Raw genomic sequence first — 26,319 nt, forward strand, 5'->3', positions numbered from 1 at the left:
ACCACCTCCTAACCACAAAAAGATAACTCTTACCTGCAAATAAGGGTCTTGAGAAGTGAAGTACAGGTACCGCGGTCACAGGCTCATCTCGCAGGCACAAGTGCGTTGACGAAATAGCTGAAAAGAAGGAATGGATCTCTGAGGCTGACCAACGTGCTTGAAGGTTAGCGTTTGTGTATCGGACCTTCGGTCGTGTCGCACGCATGGGCACTAACCACCGGCCAAGCTCCGGGGAGCATGCCGCTATCTAATGCGGGATAACCCACTCGCCCTCTTACGCACCGAGTGAGCTATAAAAACTATCGCTGAATAAAGCAGGTCGTTCAGTGTTCTGTGGCTGCGTCCACGTTTGACTTCGGCCAGTGGTGAAATGATGCTTGGTGTCAGAAGTGGGATGATCCTCGAGCCTGCTGTTCGTGGATTCCACTCGTCATGCTCACCCGCCGACGGACGACCCGGAGCAGCTTTGCAGACATGGAAAGCATCAAGCTTTCAGAACCACTTACCCTGTCCGGGCAAGCCGGAAGAAGATGGAAGCTTGTCCACCCAAGTTTTGAACTCTTCTTGGAGGCAACGTCACCTGTAAAACCAAAGACTGAGCGGCGAAAATGGCGCTCTCGATCAGCGTAGCAGGCGAAGTTGCGATGGATATTTACAGCAATTTCTCGTTCTTGGAGACAAGGCAAACAGGACTTCAAAGTGGTTGTCGCCATGTTTCAGGAATACTTCGCTGGAAAGAAGAACTAAGTGCACGAAAAGTATATGTTTCGTAAACGCGTGCAGTAGCCGGCAGAACCTTTCGAACAATTTTGCGAGAGGTGAAGAAACAAGCGAGGTGGTGCAATTTCGAGGCCCTAACTGACGACATGGAACATGACTAAGTGGTTTTCGGCACAAAATCTCCCAAGCTACGAGAGCAAATGCTCAGAGAAAAGTATTTTGCGCTCGAAAGAGCTATGACCTTATGCAACGCAGCTGAAACCGCTGCGTTGAGATATGGTTCAAGACAGAGACAGAATCTATGCAATAACTTCAAGAAAAGAGCATCAGCCAGCCACATGCCCCTATTGCGGCCGGACACATCCGTCATTGCGCTGCCCGGCATACGGAAAAGAGCATCAGCCAGCCACGTGCGCCCGTTGCGGCCGGACACATCCGCCAATGGGCTGCCCGGCATACGGAAAAGAGCATCAGCCAGCCTCGTGCCCCCGTTGCGGCCGGACACATCCGCCAATGCGCTGCCCGGCATACGGAAAAACGTCGTTCGTGCTACAGGCCAAACCATTCTACCTCGTGTTGCAGAGGGAGAACAAATGTTGGTGAGGTATAGCAAGATGTTCACTTGGAGAGAAATCCCCTTCTTGGAGAGAAATCCCCAGTCCCCAGTCTTGGAGTGCCTTCCGTCTACACATCGTAGATCGCGGTTGGGCTGCGCTCCTCACGAAGAGGCATTTGACGTGCACTTCAGTAAGTACAACCGATCCATATTCGTAGCTTACACGGAGTAGCTGTGAACGATTTTCCGGGTGCACTTATGAAAATCTGTGCGCCTCAATTCTTGTTCTTGATTCGCAGGTGACAGCATTTAGGACCCCGGTCATTACAGCGATTGGGTGAGCAGCATAGACGACCTGATGCTTGAGGACACCACGGGCGTCTACGCCGCTGCCGAAAAGCCACCACGATTCCAAGGAGCAGTCAAGTTCGTCGAGTTCATGGGTGTCTTCGGCTCTTCCTTTCACTTACTCTTGGGACGCCTCAGTGAGCAGCTCCGGGGCCGGATCCCTTCTCTCTCCGCCGTCGCGGCGAAAGGAAATCTCCGTAGAAGAGTCTGTTTCCGGCTGCCGTCGGCGCCTGCAATTCTCTGACGGTTGCAGGCATCATGACAAAGGCGAGCGCGATGATTCCAAGGAGTTCCCGTCAAGCACTGGTGACGCGGAAGGCACTCTTTTTGCTAATGAGTTGGAGCAGTCAAGCATAGAGGTGTCTTCGAGTTTCCTGCATAGCCTGGAGGACGACTCCGACGGGCTGCCTGCGCTCTTCCAGCGCTTCGATGTCAACGCTACTGACTGTGCAGTTTCCGTGAAAGGCAGCTCCGCCACTTGAAGTGCGAACGGATCATACAAGCGCTGGAGCTCCCAGACACGTCTCTCGAGCTACACCTCACTTCTGGAATCTTCGGAAGCAGCGACCAGAGCTGGGAATCTTCGGATTGATTGCCGTTTGCATGGTAGGTGCACCGCAGTTCCGTAGCGTATTTAATGAAGACTAAGGCAGAACACCGACCAAAAGAAAAATGAACACTTAAGCGACGTTCCGGCTACCACACGGGAGCCTTGTTCACAAACTGATACGGACGTAAAAAGACTTGCTATTTATGCTTGAAAATGGGCCCTAGGCACCGGGCGTATGCACTAGAATGCCTAGTGCATAGCCCGCTCCCTAGGGCCCATTTTCAAGCTTAGACAGTCTGTTCACGTCCGTACCTTTTTGCGAACAAGGCTCCCGCGTGGGAGCCGAAACGTCGCTTAAGTGTTCATTTTTATTTTGGTCAATGTTCTGCCTGCTTCATGTACACTCCCGACAATGTGTTTCCGTCCAGCCCTCGACTTCAGCGTATTTAATGCTTGCAGATATTCTCTGTCGATGCCTTGGCTATGTACATGTGCTGCTTTATTATTATTTTCCTTTGTGATGTCGGCTTAATGAAAGACTGTTGTAGCGAAGTGCGCTTTTTCGTTAACCTGATAGGAATAAGAAAACCATCTGTGAAAGCATGCTCCATATGGGTTCATCTATTTCAGCCGTGAGGAAGTTGTGCTTAGGGAAACGTATGCTCACACTGCGGTATATCCTGCAAAGTTGCATGTTCTGTTACCTGTGCTTCTTATTTAATGCTAATCCACTTTTTTATTATTCTTTTTCTATTACAGTCGACATTTTGTGCTTCTCCCTGCGTGATTGAAGCGGGTGGCAAAGCGTGGACGTTTTCTCGCCTGGCGGGCAGTCGAAGTCTTCGCGCAGAAGTCGTCTTAATCTTGCTTAGTCTGCAGCAATGTTAATAAACAAATTTTGTTTTTTCACTTCGTACTTCTGTGTGTTCTCCGTCATCCTTTCTGCACTCTGACTTCGGCATAAGGTGTTGCCGACCGGGCTACTCGAGAGTGGCAAAGGGGATGGTGATACGAAGGATTTCTGACTCTCCGAGTTCGGGTCACATTTCACCATACACACGCTACCTAATTCTTCATGGCTATTCTTTTTCGCAGGTATTGGGAGAGCCATGAAGGTGAATAAACTATCGTGACGCTTTAACCACCTTAGGTTTTTAAACAGGCATGCTGCTGCACTAGGTGATTTTTTTTCTGAACTGGGCGCTATTTTGCAAGTAATGTCTATGTGCAACGTTCTTGTGCGGTATAGAGGAAGATAAAAGTATGGTTTCATAACGGACGACGTACAAACAGTGTTGATGAATGTGGGCAATATGTAAGTGCTGGAATGCCAGAGGAGGCAAGCTCTCACACAGGAAAGCCTGCTTGGATTTGGCAGCAGAGTGACGTGTCTATCAAAGGTACCGTGATCTGCCTCCCCATCCCGTGGCTGTTCTGAGTTGTACCCGGCGTTGCCCTGGAGCAACAATTAATTACGTAGTAATTTATAAAGCCAGGGCTCTGCTTTACTTGTCTGATGCTTTTTGTGCGTATTCAAACTGTATTATTCTCTTTAGCCCTCGGGATCACAAAATAAAAATTCGGGTATGAAAACGGAATTAGATAGCATGATGATTCATATCTTGCTTTACAGCCGTCATATTCAGACTGCTAGCATAGTAGCGCATATCCGCCGTGGTGTTCCGGTGCCGAAATTGTATACATCGAATGCTTTCTAGAAACGAGGTTGATAACAAACCCGCTGGGCATGTTGTTATGACGTCACAAGGTGACGTGACCTCTCTCGACCAGTCAGGGCATGTTGCGATGACGTAACAAGATCACTCGACCTCATTCGAGCGATCAGCCTATTCCGACTCGGATATCGGCATGGTTTTTATGATATGCATTAACGGGGAACCTGTGCTATCGGCTTTTGTGGCGTAGGTAGTCGCTAGAGAGAAAAACGTTTAAAGTATGATATGGTTGGGTTGTCCTTCATTCCAGAAGCGGATTGGTCAGCGCCGCCTCTCAGTCCTCAGTTGTTGAGTTATTGATTCTTTGTATAGTTGGGTTTGTCTGCCATGCCCATACCATACGGTATAAGTCAACCACTTCATTACAGAAGGCGCGATGCGGTTCGTGCGAATTTGGAAACATACAGCTGAATTTGACAGGATTTATATAAGTATCCGATTCCAATTTGCTTAAAATAATCCCTTGCGTAGTAATCTTGGGAAATATTAGTAAACATGGGCATTCACAATAATGTCGATGAAATTACTCAAGGCCATTCGATATCGCAGAGGATAGGGCTATCAGGAAGCAGGACAGAAAGGGACATACTCGATGGGCTAGGGCTTCTATGCATTTGGTCTACAGGATATCATAAGAAGAAATAAAGGCTAATCCCGAGGAGAAGTTTGCGGGCGCTATGGTGCGCCACTTAAGGAAAGCACAAGCCCTTCTGTTGCAAGGGAAGGAGCTGAGGGCGTCGGCTCTTGAAGCCGCGCAAGCAGCCCGGGAAGCCTTGGGCGCTTCCTGTATGGAAGATACGAAAGCGGGCGAGAGGCTGCGTGCTGCCCAGCAGCGAAAGAATGTATAGTGCGGTGACCTTCACCCAGTAGGAGTCTCCTAAAATGCTCTGCGGCTTCCCTGAAATAAGCTTTCTCTCTCACCCCCCCCCCCCCCCCCCCGTAGTTTCTAAGGATACAAGTTCATTAGCGCTCTGCATATCTGGGCAGCCTTTTGCACCGCTTGAGTGCTTAGTCCTCACCCTTCATTATTTATAGGCGCATATATTCAGCCGTTTTTACCTACTGAGACAATGGATAATTTTAATTTAGTAGACAGCTACTCTCTTAGAAGTACACCGGATTGGCGATGTGCTTTTCACCTGGCGCCGCAACTGGTACCTGGCATGCGCAGTACGCAATCTGTAATTCTCCATGGCTGTCTTGCACTGACGTAATTGTAGGACCCATTTTGGTAGACCATTTGAAAGGTTGCGTGCTTATCTAATCAGCGGATCGTCACTTGCTCGATATACACTGGGCAAAATTTGCAAGTTCCAGAATGATGACACTTCTGATCTCTTGTGAAAGCCATTTTTTTACATAGTTTGCACTTGTGCAGACCCGCTAATCTGGAACTCTATAAAGTTTGCATCGTTCACCTGTTTAATCTCCCTTTCAATTTTCACAGCTTCAGTCAAGCCATCCCTCCATATCAAAAAACCTTTTCTCTGTCTATATCTTCATTAGTGCTCCTGCTTCATACAGACACACACGCAAAATAAAAAAGACGCTCTCCATTTCTTTCTTTTGGCGTCACCTTTTCCTGAATTATCTCGTAACGCACAGAGCGAGCTGCACATAAGCAGGAGGCGATTATTGAGGAGCTCGTTGCTGTTGCGGTGATGCTCCGTCCATCGCACAGGGTGCCGTTGAGCCTATAGTGAGGCATAAGTACAGAATTCTTCAGAAAAAGGTGGAACACTTTTGTTCGTAATGGTCCCTGAAACCCAATGGAGAAGGATTAACCTAGTTGGAGCTAGTTGGTTGTTTATATAGGATGACAGACAGCGCAAAACTACACAGAGGACAGAGAAAGGCAAGGCACGTCTGTGTGCCGTCTTCCCTTTCTGTGTCCTTTTTGTGTTGGTAGTTTTGCGCTGCTGTACAATGAGAAGATGCCTTTTAGTGCGAAAGCAATAGTTCACGAAGTTAAACCGCCTGACCACTTTGGGTGAAGCTTGCCCTGAACGGTGACATTGGCCAAACTATAAAATATTTGCTGTGGCTTCGCTCAGCTAAGCCACGATATACATAGCAAAAGGCGCGTTACGCGCCGAGCTCTACATAATCGGCGCCTAACAACCATGGCAACCGGTTGCCATGGTTACGGCGCATGCGCAGTACTGGCCTGCGACGACCGCCCGAAATACGCCGAATACATTTTTAAAATAAATATTGCCGCGACTGGAACTACAACTCGCGCCGGCGCAAACACATCAGCTTCAGTGGCCCCTGTACGAGTACACTATGCCGGTGACGCCTTGTGTTCAACTGCAACACATCGTCTTCTTCAGCAACTAATATTAATATCAAACTAATATTCGCGCTTTTAGCTAGGTGGCGGTACTGACAGAGATGTGCATTGCATGCGTTGGCGTGAAGAAAGGTGTGGCAGAAGCATGGTCCATAGAGCAATACACGTTGGCATTGACAAGATTGCTGCAGAAACGCAGCTGTGGAGCGTAGACCGGTGGCGTGCATTCGGTAATTTGACATTGACGGTGAAAAAACGAAAACGCCTATAACTGGCTCGTTGGGTCTGTGGACACCTCAATCGCGCTTTCGTATCTGGTACGCGGTGTGGTCTACACCAGAGAAAAAAACTGCGTTTTCGAACAATATTTGATGCTTAGCAATGTGAAATCGCCGACAAGTTTTTTGCTTATTTTACACCTACAATTCTTTTAAAAAGGTACAATTTTCCGAATGAAACACCACTGCCTTTACATGTGTTTATCAAAAGCTATCAGTGTGTCCTAGAAAAACTTTCCTTGCTAGGAGAAATGCCCTGTTATGGGGGTTCTGCTTGTACTTTTAAAATTTTTTTATATGATCTATGGTTAACTTGTTTTGCTATTTTTTTTTCGCCATTGTGACTGAACGCTATTTCTCTATAAGAATTTAAGTACCTTAACTGCCATCTGTTATCATTCAATTTCCTCTCGCATTCTTCACACAGTATTTTTTGTTGAGCTTCCCGTGCTCGAGCGGTGCTCAGCCCATATCCCCCTGTACTGCTTCGTTTGTGGTTTTACCGTGGGCACCTAGTGCTAATCTTCCAACAGCTCTCTGACTTACTTCTAATCTATAGTGATCTTCTCCCTTAAGCACAGAACCGGATTCCCAAAAGTGTGCCCCGGCACCATTATTCCTTTCCAAATACCTCTCAGTACTTCATATTTGTTGTACCCCCATAATGCCGCATGTTTCATTGTCCCGGCGTCTTTTCACCCGTTCGCCCTTAGAGACTGTTCGTGCTTTCTGTGTGCAGCTGCCCTTCGCTTACCCACACCGCAAGACCACTCTGGGTATTTCATTGCCTTGTATTGTAAGCACCTTATGAATTGCATTGTTGAAAATCATCACACCTCCCTTAACTACGCTGAACCTGAAACCTAGAGCGCCTGCTTCGTCTCCACAACAATTAATTAGAATTTGCAAATCTTGCTGGCTATCTGCTCACAGTACGATATTGTCCGCATACTTTAAACCCGGGAGCCGTTGCTCAGCGACCTTTCCGCCCAAAATGCACGACAGATTATAACGTGGATTACTTCCTTGTAGCCTTCTTGCCATATTTACAATAGAAAACATGAACAGCAGCGGTGATAGATTACAAGCTTGCCTTAATCCTTTGTGTACCTCGACAGTTGTCGTACTTTTTGCCCCTTTCCATGTAATTTCAACTGCGTTATCTCCGTATATTTCCTGTTGAAAATCAGTTACCTCATGACCGATACCTTCAGTTTTTAATATGTTCCACAGTAGCTCCCTGTTCACTTTGTCGTATGCACCGCTTATGTTGGGAGGTCTGTTCTCCGCTTAAGCTGTTTCTGTGCATTGGCTAAGCACGAACAGGCTAGCATCTAAGCGCCTTTCCCTTCCGAAGTACTCTGAGTATCCTAATACTTTCTACCCATGGCTGCATTTTCAAGTACATCACCGGCATTTTACCCGAGCACTAAATTTCGCGGAGTGTGGCAGTCACCAACCTTCCTAGCGCAGCAAGGCCTATACGTGACTCATCATACACGGTGCCACACCCATGATGCACCCACCTTCGCTTGAACTCAGCAGTACACAAAAAGAAAAGCATGGTGATGGGTGGCGCCCTGTTTAAGAAAATGATTTTGGAATCCAGATTTTTCTCGGAACTGAACGCACATCTTCTTGGTAAACTCCTCTAGACCACATGCGCAGAACAGAGAATTATCCCCGTAAAAGCACAGAACCTCAGAAGCGTTTTTGATCTCGTCGTTCGTTTCTAAAAAAATTACGGAAAGTAAAGGCAAACGAAATGAAGCTACAGAAATGAAAGAAGAATTCAACAGAATCTACCGCATGCGATCAAGGATCGAACCGGGAGAACCGGGGGGAACTCTTCTAAAGAAAACGTTGCATTTTCGCCGGAAATATCCTCACGAAAACAAAGCCCCGTACAAATGATAACTCGTGAATGATGCAGCATATGCCCCTGGGAGTATGTTCAGCCGATCGCATCTACCGGTTTTCATATTTTGTAATTAATACCCATGAACATACAGAGCGACATCCGAGGGGGTGGGAGTTGATAGGGGATTAACCACGGCTTATTCGCATTAACTGCGATTTTATGAAGATCAGTCGGTGCCGTTTTCTGGGGGTCTCTTTTAAGCGGCCCGTTTCGTACTTTAGTTGTATCCAACTGTAGTTACCATCTTTTTGCATCTTGCCTATGCCTAATTCTTCAAAGGGCACGTATGTTGGGTAAACGGTATCTTAAAAGAATTTCATCTAATTTGTGGTGATATTCCATGCTCCCGGGCACCACTGTTGGGAAGAGCCGGACTTGTAAACTAAGAATAACAAGTCACAAAAGACAAGGGATAAGAGAAGGAGAGTTCACGCCACAACGACTGGAGTTGGTACATTGTACTTTCAAACGTTTTCAATTTACAATGTACCAACCGGCCCGCATTTCAGCTCTTGAGCCGGACTTGAACTGTGCTGTTGTAATTTGTCATCAAGGATGAAAGAATGTCCCTGCGATAAGGTCTCTTGTAAGCGCACCCCCGTGCTTCTTGTGCTGTAAAAATTAGCTGCCCATGCGAATACCAACCGTGAGCGTATTCGTGTTCATTTTTTTATTTTTTCCACTTACAGATGTATGACATGATCGGCTTGCTCTCTAATCGCGATTGTTACAAAATGCTTTTTATTTCCAAATCGCTTGGCACAGGGCGACCCACGCAAGCCAGCGGGTTCCGCGTAGAAATGTACTTTCATTGTACCACACCAACAATGTTAATCACTGGCATCGATTTGCTACGTTTTACAGTAGACATTTCATGGACTAGAACAAACGATGTGTGGAATGGCAGGGTATATTGCGAAATCAGAGCCGATAATTGGACTAGATATGCAGCCGCTACCCCGACAAGCGCTTCGACTTCGTCACCAGTAGCCAGCGCCGTGGCCGCCGCGGTGGCACAAACTGGACCTTTCGCCATCACCGGTGGCGGGGCGCATTCGGCGGGTAGCTGCTACAGGAAATCGAGCGGTCGTGCTATAGTAAACGGTAAGTCCGACTTGGAAAAAATTCGCGATGTTTTGACAGCGAATTTTTATACCTCTTACCAACTCTAAATTAAAAACGCGGAAACAGTTTCCGTATCCCTGAAAATCCTGTTGCTGCAGGTCCTGATGACCTGACCGCTAAAGCAATGACCTAAATTCTGGAAACAAGTCTGCAGAGAACAGATCATAAAATAAAATAAAATAAACAAGTTATCAATTTGGCGTTGCGAGTTCGTCCTCCTCTTGGTGCCTTGATGGCCCGACAGTAGTGGTGCCCCCTCGTGTGGAGCTCCCTTACGTTCGACAAGTCTGAGCGCAGAAGGAGAGCGAGGGTAAGGAGGGAATGGGGAGGAGAGAGAGAGGTATAGACGGTTTACAGCGCGGAACTATGGGCGCCGCCATATTAGGTCACGTGACCACTCTTCCATCGCTGGCCTTCTGACTCCGCTGCCTGCCTGCGAGGAAGCTTCAACTGCAAGGACGTTCTGCAGCGAGACTATTTATTTTGCTCGCAAAATGGATACAGGATGGGTGGGTGACACCAAGCTTTGGCCAAGCTTCAGCGGCCGTGTATGTGCGCTATTATTTTGTGCATTTTAGGCCTCTTTTCTCTTGTTTTCGTGTGGGCCTTCACGCCGCATAGCGTTGTTTGGTGACGGCGGTGTGCTCGCTGTATGTCCTTTCTCGCTTTTCTAACTCAAAAATTGCTACTGGCATTTCTGTCCTAGTGTGCTTATGACTGTTTTCGTGCATGCGTTTGAAGTGAGAACTTCCTAGATTTCGTTGCAGCACAAGTTAGTTGCACTCTACCAACATGTACTTTCTTTGCAGCTGGCTCGTAACTGCCTTGTTCTACAAAAAATCCCCAACACCTGCGCACCAGTCGCTTACAGATATTGAAAACTAATTATTTGTGTCTGATCGGCCGCGTCAATCACGCTGCGACCCGCGCCACATGTTTACGATGGATGAACGGCTGGTATTAGCTCCTGCTGTTCGACTTTGCATCAAGTCGAACTTTTGCTTGCTTGCGGAAGGGATTTTCGAATTTAAGCTTTTTAAAGCCTCCCGCAAGGAGCGCGAGATTTAACGTGCGCTCGTTTGCAAACAAGTTAGCGTTTATGAAAAGCTGTTTTGTATTTAACCTATAGCTGTTGCGTGGCATCTCCCGATGTAATGCGGTACGCCTTACGTACGATGACCGAAGTTTTCAGCGTGGACAGAAAGCCATAACTGGCAGTGGCTAGTAAAATACGAAGTAAAATTATCAGCACAAGCGACAATATTCTTCATTGCATCTTTCTGCACCCGTATTGTTAGATTAAAAAGGTTGGAGCTGAGGACGCATTTAATAAGCAGTTCCTTTTATTTTGGTTTCGCAGCTACCTTTGGTAAGAGCATACGTGTATTATGCAGAACTTTACTAGATTTCTTGGCAACCAACTTTCAGCATGGGAACAAATTTTCTATTACCACAAAGCTAACCAACTACAGAAATGGCACATACGACGACATAGTGTACTGATATCATTCTTTATTTCAGCTGTCTACAACTACAAGATTGAAATGCCCGACACAGATGGCAATGCTGCCCTCAACTACCGAGTATTTCCTGAAGGCAGCAACCTGCTTGACAATTTGCCATGTTGGCGTGGCACTGCACCAGCAGAAAAATGGTGTGAGCTGCATCCAGGCAGACATCTGGTCATCGCAAACAGCAAGCCGGACGTACCGAACACGAGTAAATTTTGGACAACCTTCCCCAGCCAGCTGCACATGCAAAGCGGGGCTGAGTGAGCGGTGCAGCCGTATTTGTGCCCTGCTTATGAAGGTTGTCGAGGCAACATGCAAGGGGCTCACCGGACAGTCACCAACTGGCAAACCATGTGCATGGAAAGCGCAACAGCGAAAAATTTGACCGCGGGAACAATGGAGGCAGTTTCTTCTCATAAAAGAAAACAGGAACAAAGGCGCCGCAGTTTTTATCGGAAAAGGAGATGCTCCTTCACTTTGAAAAATGCCCTCTCGACATCACCAAGCTGCAGAACACCATGCTGCACGGTGTTCTGAAGCCACGCAGGAAATTAAATACAGGTGGCGGTGAAGACGGCCGTGCATGTAAGAAAATTATTTCCTGATGTTGCGCATGACTGACTCGAAAAAGTGAGTCGAGTAGGCATAGAGGCTATCATTAAGTGCAAGTAAGATTGCCTTCTGGATTTTGTTGTTGCATAAGTGTACATTTTGTTTGTTAAAATGCAGGCAGTTTCTATAAAGACATTATGCGTAAAGATTTGCTTTTGCTATGTTCAAAACTGCACATGCAAGGGACATCTGCTTACAGTTGAACCATCCCAAAATACTGGCTGTAATGTTTACCCAGTAATGAGCTTTACAGCAGAGCGTGCCTCTCGACATTGGGACATGCGGTATAGCATCCACAAGACCTTCATACTCATTTATACACTCTGAGCTGTTCACCACGCGCTCTTGAATATGATAGCGCATGACCTGCAGGAGTTCATATCAAGTTGCCACGGTTTTTAGTGCGATGATCTCACGAGGATATACTTAGCATCTGGACGCAATTCCGAAGTTCCAGGTGCACCGAGAAACAGCTATTGGTCATGCTGCAGCAGATTTGATTTTTTGCAACTTCTTTTCATTTTAAAGTGCACCTATACATGGTCCAACATTGCATACTGACTGCGTGATTTTCAGGTTTTAGCCACCATAAGCCTGTTTCGGGTATGCACTAAATGTCGTTAAATTAACGGACCCTTACCGTACTGCACACTTCTCCAGCAGAATCATGAGCAGCACAACTGGAAGCTGCTGTGTCAGGCATGCCAAGGTTTCTTCATGACCAATGTCCTGCTGTCTCTTGAGCATGCTGCAACACTGGCAAAGCACCCTCAGGGAAGTGCAGCATGGCACAAAGTGCGATTCTTAACGATAACTTCCATTGAGGCCCGTACCATTCCAATCAAAGCTGCCCCTGAGAAGTGGGTATCAAAGCACATACATCCAAGCTTCATGGTAATGCCAGCAGACGGTAAGGAGCCAAATATCTCACTGACTGCAGCCTTTGGTGTGGTGACTCAGTTGCTCTGCATGGCATGCTGAAGTTTTTACACCTTGGATTCACAAATGCTATGGCAAGTTTTATAGTTCAAGAACTATTGCTAAACACTGTTTTACATGTGATGCTGACCATAGATTGGTTGTGACACCACGATTTTATGTTGTACAGCAGCTCTTTTGCGTATTTGCAGTATGAACTTTCTATTACCGCATAATGCAACGTGGCAATTCGCAGGCCGGATTTGCCTGCAAAAAATGAAAGTATTACTGTCCGGTTGTAAAATGTGATGTAAATTTCCATTTCAACAGCAGAGCACAACTTGACTGCTTGTTCATTGGAAATCGCATGGAAGTTACAAGCCTGAAAGCATGAATTTGGAGGTTGGTTTTTCTTATATTGTGAATGCTTGGATTGTATATTGGAATATACTAGTCACTGTTCAAGTTACTTTAATATGAGGCAGACTAATTCATTAGAACATGAATGTAATTTTTACATGAAGGTATGGAAGAGATTCAGAAGCAAAAGGCCGCGCCTGGTACAAGGAAGCAAAGAACACGGACGTTGTGGAATGTGGCCTTATCGTCCGACCTGCCACTTCATGGCTTGGTGCCAGCCCTGATGGCATTACTCCAGACTCGGACACAGTGCTGGAAATAAAGTGCCCGACACCATAGACTGCACTCAAGCGTGGCACCCTTGATGCCCTGTTTAAGAACGGCAAATATGACGTGATTGAGAAGGACAAAAAACTCATGCTGAGCAAGGCCCGGAAGAACAGATATTACCTGCAAGTACAGTTGCAGCTGTTTTGCTGCGAGAGAAGCCAGCTCGACTTTGTGATTTGGGCACCCAACGAGGCATACAGAGTCTGTTCTGCAGTTGTAGGACTGGTTTTTTTCCTGGGCGAACGGGCGAACGAGAGGCGGTCTGCGCGTGCAGGATCGCTGGAGGGGGATATTGGGAACACTGGTAAAAATCGCCAGTCGGCTCTCGGCCGTTGAAGAGCGCAGGTCGCTTGCACTGTGAGCCCCTGTCGAAACGTCTCGTGATGCAAAATCATGGAGCGGCCGCCACGGTGGCTCAGCGGTTATGGTGCTCGGCTGCTGACCCAAAAGACGCGGGTGCGATCCCGGCCGCGGCGGCTGGAATTTCTTTGGAGGAGAAATTCTATAGGCCCGTGTACTGTGCGATGTCAGTGCACGTTAAAGAACCCCAGGCGGTCGAAATTTCCGGTGCCCTCCACTACGGCGTCTCTCATAGCCTTAGTCGCTTTGGGACGTTAAACCCCATAAACCAAACCAACCAAACCAGGAAAATCATGGAGCGTTTATTGAATCAGCGATACGCGATCAAATGTTATGTAAATCTTGGAAAAACGGACAAAGAGACTGACGTCATGATTAAGGAGGCCTACGGTGACGCTGCCATGGGTAGACCAGGTATTTTTTTAGTGGCGCAAGCTGCTCTGAGAAGGTAAGGAAAGAGTGCAAGACTACGACCGCTCTGGACGCCCTTCGACCAGCAAGACTAACGAAAATGTGTAGCGAGTGAAACATTTATTCCACAGCGATTGTAGGATGAGTATCAGAATGATTGCTGATGATTTGAGCATTCCTCAGACCCAAGTTTTTGAGATCGTGACAGAAAACTTAGCCATTAGGAAAGTGTGCGCGAGTGTTGTCAGAGCAGCAAAAGGCCAACCGGAAAGCGATCTGCCAGGATCTTCTTCATCATGTTAATGGGGGCACGACATCGGTCGCCGCACAATGCTCACCGCACTCCTGATGTTTCAGGTGCTGTCGTACTGGCAACCTGCTTGTACGTGGTGCCGCCCTGATCTACCACCCTCCGAAGATTACAGCGCACCTGCTGGACCTAATGCCGCCTATTCCACGCTCGAGACACCATTCCCGACGATAATCGCCGTCCCCACCTGGCAACCACCCCTATCCATTACGTCATCAACCACGGGACTCGACGGTTCCCTACTTAACCAGCAGATCCACCCGGTCCACACGGGGCACGACATCGGTCGCCGCACAATGCTCACCGCACTCCTGATGTTTCAGGTGCTGTCGTACTGGCAACCTGCTTGTACGTGGTGCCGCCCTGATCTACCGCCCTCCGAAGATTACAGCGCACCTGCTGGACCTAATGCCGCCTATTCCACGCTCGAGACACCATTCCCGACGATAATCGCCGTCCCCACCTGGCAACCACCCCTATCCATTACGTCATCAACCACGGGACTCGACGGTTCCCTACTTAACCAGCAGATCCACCCGGTCCACACGGGGCACGACATCGGTCGCCGCACAATGCTCACCGCACTCCTGATGTTTCAGGTTAGTTACCTTAACCATTGCAAACAATACCGTAGTAGCAACCGTTTCTTGGTGATGGTGTCGTGCCCCTACGACTCGAAGTGGCGCGATGTTTTTCACATACTCACTGACGTTCTAGCTTTCAACTACCTGTCAAAACTCATGCTAATATTATCTGGTGACGTTGCACTCAACCCTGGCCCTGACACGACCAAAGAACCATTACCTGTTGAAGCCCGTATTCAGCGACTCGAAGAAAGTTTTGCAGCACTCCGCTTAGAAATAGCTAACCTCGGTGTGACTCAAGTCTCGCACGAAAAACAAATAGCCGATTTAAGCAAACGTCTAGCGAATCTTGAGTCGCCGGAACACTCACCGAATACCGTCAATACCCATAATGAGACTGACCACATGCAGCGCGAAATCGCAGTCTTAAAAGCTGCCAACATCGACACCAAAAACCGTATGCGCCGCAACAACTTGCTTTTCTTGGGCCTTGACGACACAAACACCGAAACATGGACCGAATCGGAGAACAAAATTGTCCAACTTTGCGCAGATCACCTTGACCTTCAACTCGAACGGAGTAGCATCGAACGTGCCCACCGTATTGGAAGTCATTCCGACGACAAAAAACGCCCCATCATCGTAAAGTTTGTACAGTTTAAAACGAAAGAGAACATTCTTTCCCAAGGGCGTAAACTTAAAGGGACGAACTTCGCCATAAGAGAAGACTTTGAATTTCCCACACGCAAAGCACGTTCGAAGCTGCTCGAGTTCATAAGACCAAAAAAATGTGCCTTTAAACTTGCTTTCGACAAACTTTATGTAGGCAGTAAATGCTATTATTATAACGCTGACGCTGACAGCGTACTGGAAATCCCAAGCTCAGCAGCTACCATGCGCAGTAACACTGAATCACCCCCCACAAACACCCAGCGAAGCGATACGTGACACACCGGCCAACAAGTACTTTCACCCGTCATTATACAGCGTCCATCAATTCACCTCGACCTGAATATTGCGTTCACAAACATCCGAAGCGTTATCCCAAAACGCGATAAACTTGAAGGCTGCATTACTGACATTGAAGCGGATGTCGTGCTACTTACTGAAACCTGGCTGAACGAAGATATTAGAGACAGTGAAATATTTTGCCCCTCCCTTAACTTCACAATATACCGGCATGACAGGAAAAACAAGAAAGGCGGAGGCGTCCTCATAGCTATCAATAACACCTTTTCATCTTCTCACATCTCTAATGACGACACTCTTGAACTCACGTGGGCATCCGTGAATGACAGGGCAAAGAAAGTCGTTTTTGGTATTTGCTATCGACCACCTGATAGTGATTCATCCTTCTGCGACGCGCTGTGCCTTGCTTTGAACAACATCAAAGATAAATTTCCAAATTCTCCCATCTATTTATTCGGCGATTTCAACTTCCCTAACATCAGCTGGCGCTTACTCTCAGTGCTTAATAGATCACCTTCCCACGAATCAAAACGCTTCCTTGATCTAACACTTGACTTCAACCTACACCAAGTCATTACATGCCCCACAAGAGGAAGTAACATTCTTGACCTACTTCTGACAACCTCCCCCGATGACGTTAAAGGCATCACCATGTTACCTGCCATTAGCGATCACAAACTAATTCACATCCGTCTATCATTGCCCATCACAAAGCGGTCCCCAACGAAAAAGATAATAACCGACTACAAAAGGGCTAATTTCAATGCCATCAACCACGCACTATCAGAATTTTATAACTCTTTTGTGAAATCTTATAATGCTCGCTCGGTCAGTGCCAACTGGGAACTTTTTAAATCTACAATGCTAACACTGAAAAACCTACACATTCCGTCCTTCCTTGTAAAATCCGATTGTAACAACGAATGGTTCAATAGAGACTTGAAAAGAATTCTTAATCGGAAAAAGCGTCTTTACCGTAAAGCTAACTTGCATAACCTGCCTGAAACATGGGAACGATACCATCTATGCGCAAAAGAATATAATGAAAAATTGGTCTCCGCTAAACTGAAGTTTTTTTCTTCCGACTTACATTCTATCCTTCAAACAAACCCTAATAAATTCTGGCGTATTCTCTCCCCTAAACTCCGATCCTCTAGAATTGAGCTTCTTGACGCTGACCGTGAGCCCATAGACAGCAATGAGTGCGCGGAAATTCTAAATAAATACTTCTGTTCAGTGTTCTCCTCAGCAACTAGCAGTCCAAGTTTTTTGCCAGCCACCTCAGCATTACCCATGTCCCAAATCACAATCACACCGGCAGGAATAGCAACCTTAATCAGTTCTCTCAAAACTTCATCATCGGCTGGCTGTGACAATATCAACAGCAAACTCCTGAAAAATACTAGTTCAGTCTCAAGCTTAATCCTGCATCTAATTTTTACCCAATCGTTGGAATCCGGCGAAGTCCCCGACGACTGGAAGATAGCTGAAATCATTCCGATATTCAAGAAAGGTGACCGCACAAATCCGTCCAACTATCGCCCCATTTCCTTGACCAGCATTCCTTCAAAATTACTCGAACATGTTATATCGTCTAACTTAATGAGCCATCTAGACTCAATTAACTTCTTTTATCCCCACCAACACGGTTTTCGAAAACACTATTCCTGTGAAACCCAATTGGCCGAATTCACTCATGACATCCTACACTTTATGGACAATAAACTTCAAATAGACGCCGTTTTTTTAGATTTTTCGAAAGCATTCGACCGTGTTCCTCACTCGCACCTGCTCGCAAAACTCTCCTCCCTAGGCATTCCTGGTAACCTAATAACCTGGATCGATCATTTCTTAAATGGGCGCATGCAATTCACTTCATGCAATGGTTACCGCTCACCCCTTACCGATGTATCATCAGGTGTCCCCCAGGGCGCTGGATTATCACCACTGCTATTCCTCATTTACATCAACGATCTTTCAGTAAACACAAACGCCAAATTAAGACTGTTCGCGGACGACTGCGTAATTTACAGCCCCATTCGTGATCCCACCGATTGTCACCTACTACAAAAAGATATTGACATAATAGCCACATGGTGCGACCGATGGCTCATGCCTTTAAACCTAGATAAATGCCAACTGTTGTCATTCTCTCGCAAACGCGCAGTTATTCATCATTCATACAATATTAACTCAGTCCCGATTGCCTCAACAACGTCATATAAGTATCTTGGATTACATCTGACATCTTCACTATCTTGGGTGAACCATGCCCAAAGAATATGTTCTGATGCCTCCCGTGTCTTGGGTTATCTCCGACGTAACCTCAAGTCAGCATCTCCCGAAGTAAAAAAGCTTGCTTACCTAACATTTGTTCGTCCCAAACTTGAATTTGCATCATCCATCTGGCATCCCTCTCAAGCGTACCTTAGCACCGAACTTGAGGCCATCCAAAACCGCGCGACCCGTTTTATCACCTCTGAATACTCAAAAGAAAGTAGCATCACTGCACTCAAACATTCTATCTCCCTCCCCACACTTGAATCACGCCGCATCATCTCACGCCTTTGCCTACTACACAGCTTTTTCTACCATCCGATATCAAAACATCCCCTGCTGAAAGCACCGATCCGAACTTCCAGTCGCCTCAGCCACAGCCACCCCATAGCCAGCATCAAGAGTCGTACTTTAGCAATGAGCAGTTCCTTTTTTCCTGACGCAATAAACCATTGGAATGCCCTGCCCAACGACATAGTATCATGCAACGATCGCAAATCATTTCGCGCGAAACTCACCAGTCATTTTCAGAACACGTGAATCATTTGCTGGCCTTTACTTTTTTTTCTGTATTTTCCCTGAGTTTTTATTGTATTTTTCTGTGCTTTCTTGGCTTCTCTTGTTTTTTTTTATATAACCACTTGATACTTTTTATCTTTATTTTTAGTGTTTGCAGTTGCAGTGTTTCTTTTATTGTCTATGTTTTCATCATGAGTGCGTTCACACAAAACAATTTGTAACCCCCTCCTTATGTAATGCCCTCGGGCCTTTAAGGACGAAATAAATGAAATGAAATGAAGGACCCCGATTTTTTGCCCAGCGCAAGGCGGGAACGCTGCCTCAGCCCCCCTACCGCCCCGACTTGGCCCCGACAGACTTAAATTGACGTTCAAGGGGAAACATCACGGATTACTAGAGGCGGTTCAAATGGCCTTGTCGAGGGAGCTAAACAGCATTCTGGTCCAGGCGTTCCTGGAGGCGTACGAAAACTGGAAAACTCATTAGCAGCAGCGTGTAGGTGTGGAAGGGTGCTACATTGAAAAACTATAATCGTTTTTACTACTCTCATGAATAAATTTTATTAAAAAAATGAGTCCTACTGCTTGCATAACAGACCTGTATGTTATCGAGGTGCCCTATGACAAGCAGTTCTTAAGCAAGCAAGTGGCACACCTCGAGGATTTCTATTTATCACACCTGCTGCCAGCAATTGTTGACAGCAAGCAATAAACAGGTTCTCACTCCAATAAACTAACAAGATTCAACTAATCGTCTCGTGATTAAGAACATTTGACCAGGTTTATTTGTGCATGCAACATGAGAATCGTCAAATACGTCTCTGAACATATAAAACAAATGCAGGCACAAAGCAAAAGCCAACAGGCTCGTACCCTCACCTGATACTGAATATTTCTCATCATCCCAAAAGTAAATGCAGGGAGTACAGGCAATAAATATTCAAAGAACGACAAAGTAAGACATCTCCTATATGGTTTTAACAAAGGTTTCTATCAGGCAAGCCAATGCAGAAACTCCCCAACAAAACTTTGCGTTGCATTTTAAAAATTCGAAATGCACACAAACGTCAGACCTACACTGTACACCCCAGCTGCAAAGCAAGTGCCCCTAAGAAAGCCGAAAACCAAACCTCAAACAGTGAGTTGCTTCACTCATAAAATGCACTGACCGATTCCACCTGTACCGTTCTGCACATACAGCTACGGATGTCTGGGCTTGATGCCTTGCCAATAATGCTTGTTTCTTCACAAATCATCTTACACACCCACTGCCAGTGGCACAAAAATACAAATACTGATTGTGCTCATTTTAATGTATTTTACATGAAAGACAAGTTGATTCAGGTCCACAGCTCTGAATATTTGCATCAATTGCATAACACATGTAGCCACCCCCCCCCCTTTACACAGCCTACACTGAGTGTAAGAAAGCACTTGCTTTATTTGAAGCATCATGAGGCATTGCGTAACCATGGTCCAGAAAAAGCACATGTAAAAGCATTAAAAAATTTCTGAAGGGAATGAATGGACTACATAGCCCTTCAGAGGGAAAGCAAAATTTCAACAGGGAAGGTGTCAAGCTGGAAGAACATATCTTTACCATCATCAAGACAATGGAATAGGCTCAGAACATCAATCTTGGTAGCTCAAACGTGCTCTTCAAATGATTCGAACTTCAGTTCCTCAAGGAGAAAGAGTGCTTTAGAGTTTTCTCTTCCTGGACGTAAGCTAGCGGACATGAAATTTTTGGCGAACACATCGGTAATCGGATGGCATGAAAGAAGGCTCGAACGTGAGTTGTTTGTAGCGGAAAAGATAGCTCAGAGCCATTAGTGAAATAGCTAGGAAAATACCTGAATATCATATATACATTGACAGATATATTCAGGTCATCAACAGCAGCCTGCTAGTACACCAGCATGCTAGAGGAGTTAATTCGTTCTATCTGGGAAGTGTTCACCTATGGGGCAGAAACTCTGAAGCTAATAAAAATGCTTGAAATTAAATTGAGTGCAATGCGAGCTATGGATATATATATGATTCGAGTAGGTTGGCCGAGGGAATAAATGTAATTTAATGATATCCTAGTTGAAACTGATTGGCAAATTTGCAGGGGTAAGGTGGCTACAGCTGGCCCAGAAGATTTAACTGAATGCAGGTTTGAGGAGCGTTTCTCTTGCAGAGAACATTAGTGACGTTACTCAGTGAACAGAGAACATAGGAGGTGCACAAAAGAAAGAGATGACTAGAAGATGTCGCTACTCCACATAAATCTCGATGCATCATTCAGGTGTGTTTACTACTTCCAGATGCTTGCCTGAATGCGACGGTGCCTGAGCACCAGGCTCTGATGCATCACCATGATCTCTAATCAGATTTGGTTGGAGGTTGGAGAGCCCAGCGATGGCACGAAGTACATCATTTGCTAGGGGTTTCTTTGCGAATATACTAGCAGGGAATTGCCTCAAAATCCTGAAGCATTTGAGACGCCTAATTGATCGCTCAACATAAATCTGAAGTCTTGCCAGGCGACGCGAAGCTACTACCTCTGAACGACAGATCTGCGGCCGGCCTTTGGAAAAGCATGTGAGTGAACCTTTGACACATGGTGGCAGCAGGTCACCTATGTTAATGCCACGGTCAGCGAGGACTTCATCGCCTTGCGTCAGGTGGCCTAAAAACCCACTGTCCAAAGTGATGAAACGATCGCTTGCACGGCCACTAACGGTTTTGACATCAACTTAATAAACCCACTTGGTGCAATGACGAAGAATTTTGGCCGTATTGTGCGATTTGTAGGAACTAAGTCATATTTCTTGAGTGCAGCTGCCCAGGTCTGTCAATGAAAATTTCGAAATAGTCCACAATGCAAGTTACGGAGTAATTCTCCTCAAAAACATTGGGCACTGTGCTCCATATTAATGCTCTTGGCAGCCAGAACACTAAGTACTCTCTGGTAAACTTTGCAAGTTCTTTCACAATGAAGCAGAAAATCCTGGTAATGGCTGCCGTGGATGCACCAGAACGTAAGGCGAGGTCATTCAGCAAGAGGCCAAGACGCAGCTGCATCAGTGTAAGTAGGATTTGGTCCTCAAAGGGCATAGGGAAAGGGCTCTTCACAATATTGGAAAGAGTGTGAACCAGTTCGTCAAATGCTACTTTTGACAGACCTGTAAAGAATAGGAAGACTTGGTGCAAGAGTTGAGTATGCACGGAAAATAGTCTGGAAAGCACTGTCTGCAGTGACTGGGGCCTGCTTGCGAGTGGTGTCATACACATGGTCATGAACAGCCGCTGGCTCCTCCACTCGAGTTGCTTTTTCATGTTTTGGCAATCTTGCATCTGCAGCCACAGGCCAAGTAGCCATCACCAAGATACTGAGTTCCTTCTCTCCTGCACAACGAAGGATGGGGAGGAAAGCGAGACAATATTTAGCATGGTGGTATGAGCTAACAGGCACACAGGATAAAATGACCATACTGTGCAAGGGTTACACTACAGGGAAATAACTTGAGTGTTCTGACTGTATAAATGTGGGCTGCATCGTACTCCTGTAGCGACTTGCAGAAGTACTGAAAGCTTTAAAGGGACACTGAGGAAAAATTGAAATTGGCCTCTATCGATAAGGTACTGTGTTCTAATCACAAAGAGATTATGATGAGCGAACACTTGGCCGACAATATACAGAGTTGTTCTCAGTAGCCCGTTAAACACTGCTAATGATAGCAGCAACTTTAATCGTAAACAGATTCTGCTGTTGAAATCCTCAACTCTTTCACACGCTATTCTTTTTTCTCCACTCAAATGAAGCACTACTACCAAAAATGTATCTTCAAGTGCAAAATACTAGTAGAGGTGTTATTATGGAAATAGCAACAATAAAGTTATGCAACTTATGAACGATTGTGGGTCTAATTTCTATTTCTAAGGTGCATATTACGCTTTAAATTGTAAAAAAAATGATGTCACTAATCGTGGCAAACTATATTTGCACAAATATAGTTTGCCAACTATATTTTGTGCAAAATATAGTGCAAACTATATTTGCACAAACTATATTTGCACAAAAAAAATAAAGGGCAATAAATCTAAGGCCATATTATTCATGGCTAGAGGGAAGCAAGCACAGATAGAAGAAAGGTTGGTCCTTGGGGGTGCACCCATAGAAATTGTTAAGAAACATAAAATTCTTGGCGTGACCTTTGCTGCTGACATGTCGTGGAATCATCACTTTCAATCATTATCAAGGACACTATCTACGTCAGTCGGAGCACTAGCACGGTGCCGTCATTTTCTTCCAGATAGAGCAAAACTTCAAATTTATCATGCACTGTTTTCCTCTCACATAAATTACTGTACACTGGTTTGGGCCACAACCACACAAACAAATATTCAAACACTGCTCCTTCTTCAAAAGAAAGCACTTCGTTGCATTGCAAATGTCTCCTATTTACATTCATCTGCACCATTGTTCACACGGTATAACATAATAAGCGTCGAAAAAATTTACGAGTTCCGTCTACTGTACTCACACTTATTTTCCGATGGAAAGTTTAAGAGCCTCATCAAATTCCTTTCGCATTTGCAGAAACAGAAAAGTGATTGTCGCACCCGTGGATCTGAGACATGGCTGATACCACGCAGACGTACAAATTATATGCTACAGTCGCTCACGCACAACTTGCCGTGCTTGCTTAACAAATTACTGTCAGCAAATTTTGACTTAAGCGCATGTAATAGAAAACAGACACGTGAAATTTTTTTCTCATCCCAGTTTTTGTGCAGCTAATCGTATTCAATGTATTTACATTGCGTTTATGTTTTTCGTACTGTATACTTTCTTGTGCTGTGTTTTGATGTGTTTGGAATGTGTTTCGATGAGTCAATTTATGTGAAAGTGTTCAGAATTTTGTGTTGGCTATATGCTGCTGCCTTGTACGGGCATCAGGCACCCTCAAGCTGCCAATGGCAGCTTTTTTGCCTCATGACCCCCAACGAGTCGTTGGAAATAAAGTTTTGAATTTGAATTGAATTGAAATATGGTAGACGGCGTGCTACCCCGCTGACGAGATCGCTGCATATTTGTTTAGTTCATTCACTGTATGGCACAAAAACCACCTTATTTGCGATATGAAGGATGCAAAATTCACTTGGAATGCAGAAAGCACTGCTAAGTGCAGCACACTCTCAGCTAAAGGAGCAATATCCGTACCATACCACAGGATTAAACTGTGCATATGATTAGTAAAAGCAAACGTGCATGTTTTGCGACAGACTAGCATAAAACCACGTAAATGAGAACCCATAAAGGATAATTCACACCACTTTACTGTACCTATGTGACAGGTCCTCTGTTGCAATGTTGATGGGCAGGTGATCATAAGCTGCAGCACTCTCTTCATCTTGCTCGCCTGATGAATGCTGCATGCCCCTTTCCTTGCATGACAAAGATTGAGCTGTTCAACACGCCTCTGGCTCCAAACTTGTGACGTCGTGGCCCTTGTGACGTGGTGCCCCCGTCGTGCCCTGTTCCCTTGTGGTGAACAGTGTAAAGAATTGCACAGTATGAAAATTAAAAAAAAATAAACTGCAGTAATGAGCAAACTCCAAAAACCATACCGGTGTTCCAAGGTGCAGTGTTGGGTATGGATTGTCTCTAGTGGGACGCCCATCAATGAAATGAACTGAGCATACCTGCAAGACATGTGTATGAAGGCCACATTAAGTTCTGACAACCAGTGCAAGCGGACTACGTCAAACACTACAAATGCAAGGAAATATGTAATTTGTTCATTCTAACTAAACATGCAATATGTTGATTTCATGCAACTGTCCAGGCGCTGCACTTATGCTTTGTGCTCTTCAAAAATATTTCACCATAATATTTTCTCAATGCATATTTGAGAAGTTTTGTTTTCTATAAACCGGGGCGCACAAGAAATATTTTTCAACCGGCGTTTGCACCCACTCAAGAATAGCTCAACAGCATTCATAGGCTGTGCGATGCCCAAATTCATTAACAAAAAAAAATGCCAACACAATGCCTGGAAAGCTTCAGGTCGGATCCTATCTCACGTGCGCAAACACTCGCATCTCCCCGTTGTGGCGAAAATGAAATGCGGCCAGCAAGACATGTTCGCGTATATATTTAAAAACGAGAAGGTAGAGATAAGGTATTTACAGTGAAACTGTTTTACGCTTCAAGCGCGAATGCACAGCTGACTCGAAAGGCACCGACTAAATGCGGACATGGACATCAGCCCGTTTAGCTCGGTCCTAGATGACATTATATTTACCATTAAAACAGCAGGCTCTATGTCGTACTACCCTACTCTCAGATTAACATTGAATGCAAGGTGACTGAAACGATACTAGCAAACCAAAACCTCCTGTCAGACCATGTACAGAAATTCGTTTCAACAGCGGCTTGAGGGCGCGATCACAGACGGCTGCCGGCGTTACAGGTACCGTGAACAAACGACCCGACCAACTGGAGCTTCACTTTTATCCTGTGTACTCACCCTAGCCGATGAGGCGGGGTAGAAGTCTTTCCTCTGCAGGTTAGCGATCTAATGCTGTCGAATCAACTTGTTCTTCTCTCCTTGCGGAAATCTGTGCATCGGAAATCTGTGCATCGCGGACAATCTTCGTGATGTTGAGGCCCGTGTGTTTCGCAAACAGATATGTTCCTAGCCTTCAAATCTTCGTCGCAGTTCTTGCAACCGAACACGGAACATGTTTTGCCTCTACTTTTCCACATTTTGGCCGCAAAGCGATGCGGATACAGCGGCGAAGTTAGCAGACCGTAGGCACCAGCTGCTGTCGTCTGAGATCCTGTAGGCCACTTATGTCGAGACTGCGGTGGCGCAGCGAGCGTCAACTAAGCAAACTGCTCTCTGTAAACGGTATATAAAAGGCCGCGTCTTGCAGAGAAGTCCCCAGTCGTCTGCGAACGCTTTGGAGTGGCTACCCACTGAAAATGTATCGTACGCCTTCGTTGGACTACGCTCCTGGCTAAGAGGCTTTCGTTCTGTGATTCAGTAAGTATTATCGGTACACATTCATAGCTGACTAACAGTAGCAGTGAAAGATTTTCCGCGGTGCGCGTCTCTAAGCCTCAATTCTGGTTCCTTGATTCGCAGGGGACAGCATGGAGGACCCCGGTTATTACAGCGAGTGGGTAAGCAGCGTGGAAGACCTGATGCTCCAGGACACACCACGGTAGTTTACGCCACTGCCGAAAAGCCGGCACGATTCCCAGGAGCAGTCAAATCCGTCCAGTTCGTGGGTGTCTTCTACAGTTCCTTGCACGTACTCGTGCGATGCATCAGTGATCAGCTCCGGGTCCTGATCCATTCTCTGTCCGCCTTTGCGACCAAAGAAAATCTCCGTTTAAGAATCTGTGTCTCGCTGCCGTCGGAGCCTACAATTCTCTGACGGTTGCAGGCAGCATGACAAAGGCGGGCGCGATGATTCCGAGGAGTTCCCGTCAAGCACTGGTGACGCGGAAGGCGCTCTTTTTGCTAATGAGTTGCAGGAGTGAACCAGCGAGACGTCTTGGAGTTTTCTGGATAGCCTGGAGAACGACTCCGTCCAGCTGCCTGCGCTCTTCCAGCGCTTCCCTGTCAACGC

The 26,319-nt window shown here is 46.0% G+C and overlaps 2 pseudogenes; both read right to left on the minus strand.

Moving 5' to 3' along the window:
- Positions 1–20,969: 20,969 nt before the first annotated feature.
- LOC149356320 (uncharacterized) lies at positions 20,970–21,789 on the minus strand (annotated as a pseudogene).
- Positions 21,790–21,842: 53 nt separating this feature from the next.
- LOC149356321 (uncharacterized) lies at positions 21,843–26,043 on the minus strand (annotated as a pseudogene).
- Between the last annotated feature and the right edge of the window lie 276 nt (positions 26,044–26,319).

The sequence above is a fragment of the Amblyomma mixtum genome, chromosome 3 (genome assembly GCF_055824585.1).
Source record: "Amblyomma mixtum isolate Tamu chromosome 3, ASM5582458v1, whole genome shotgun sequence".
Lineage (NCBI taxonomy): Eukaryota > Metazoa > Arthropoda > Arachnida > Ixodida > Ixodidae > Amblyomma > Amblyomma mixtum.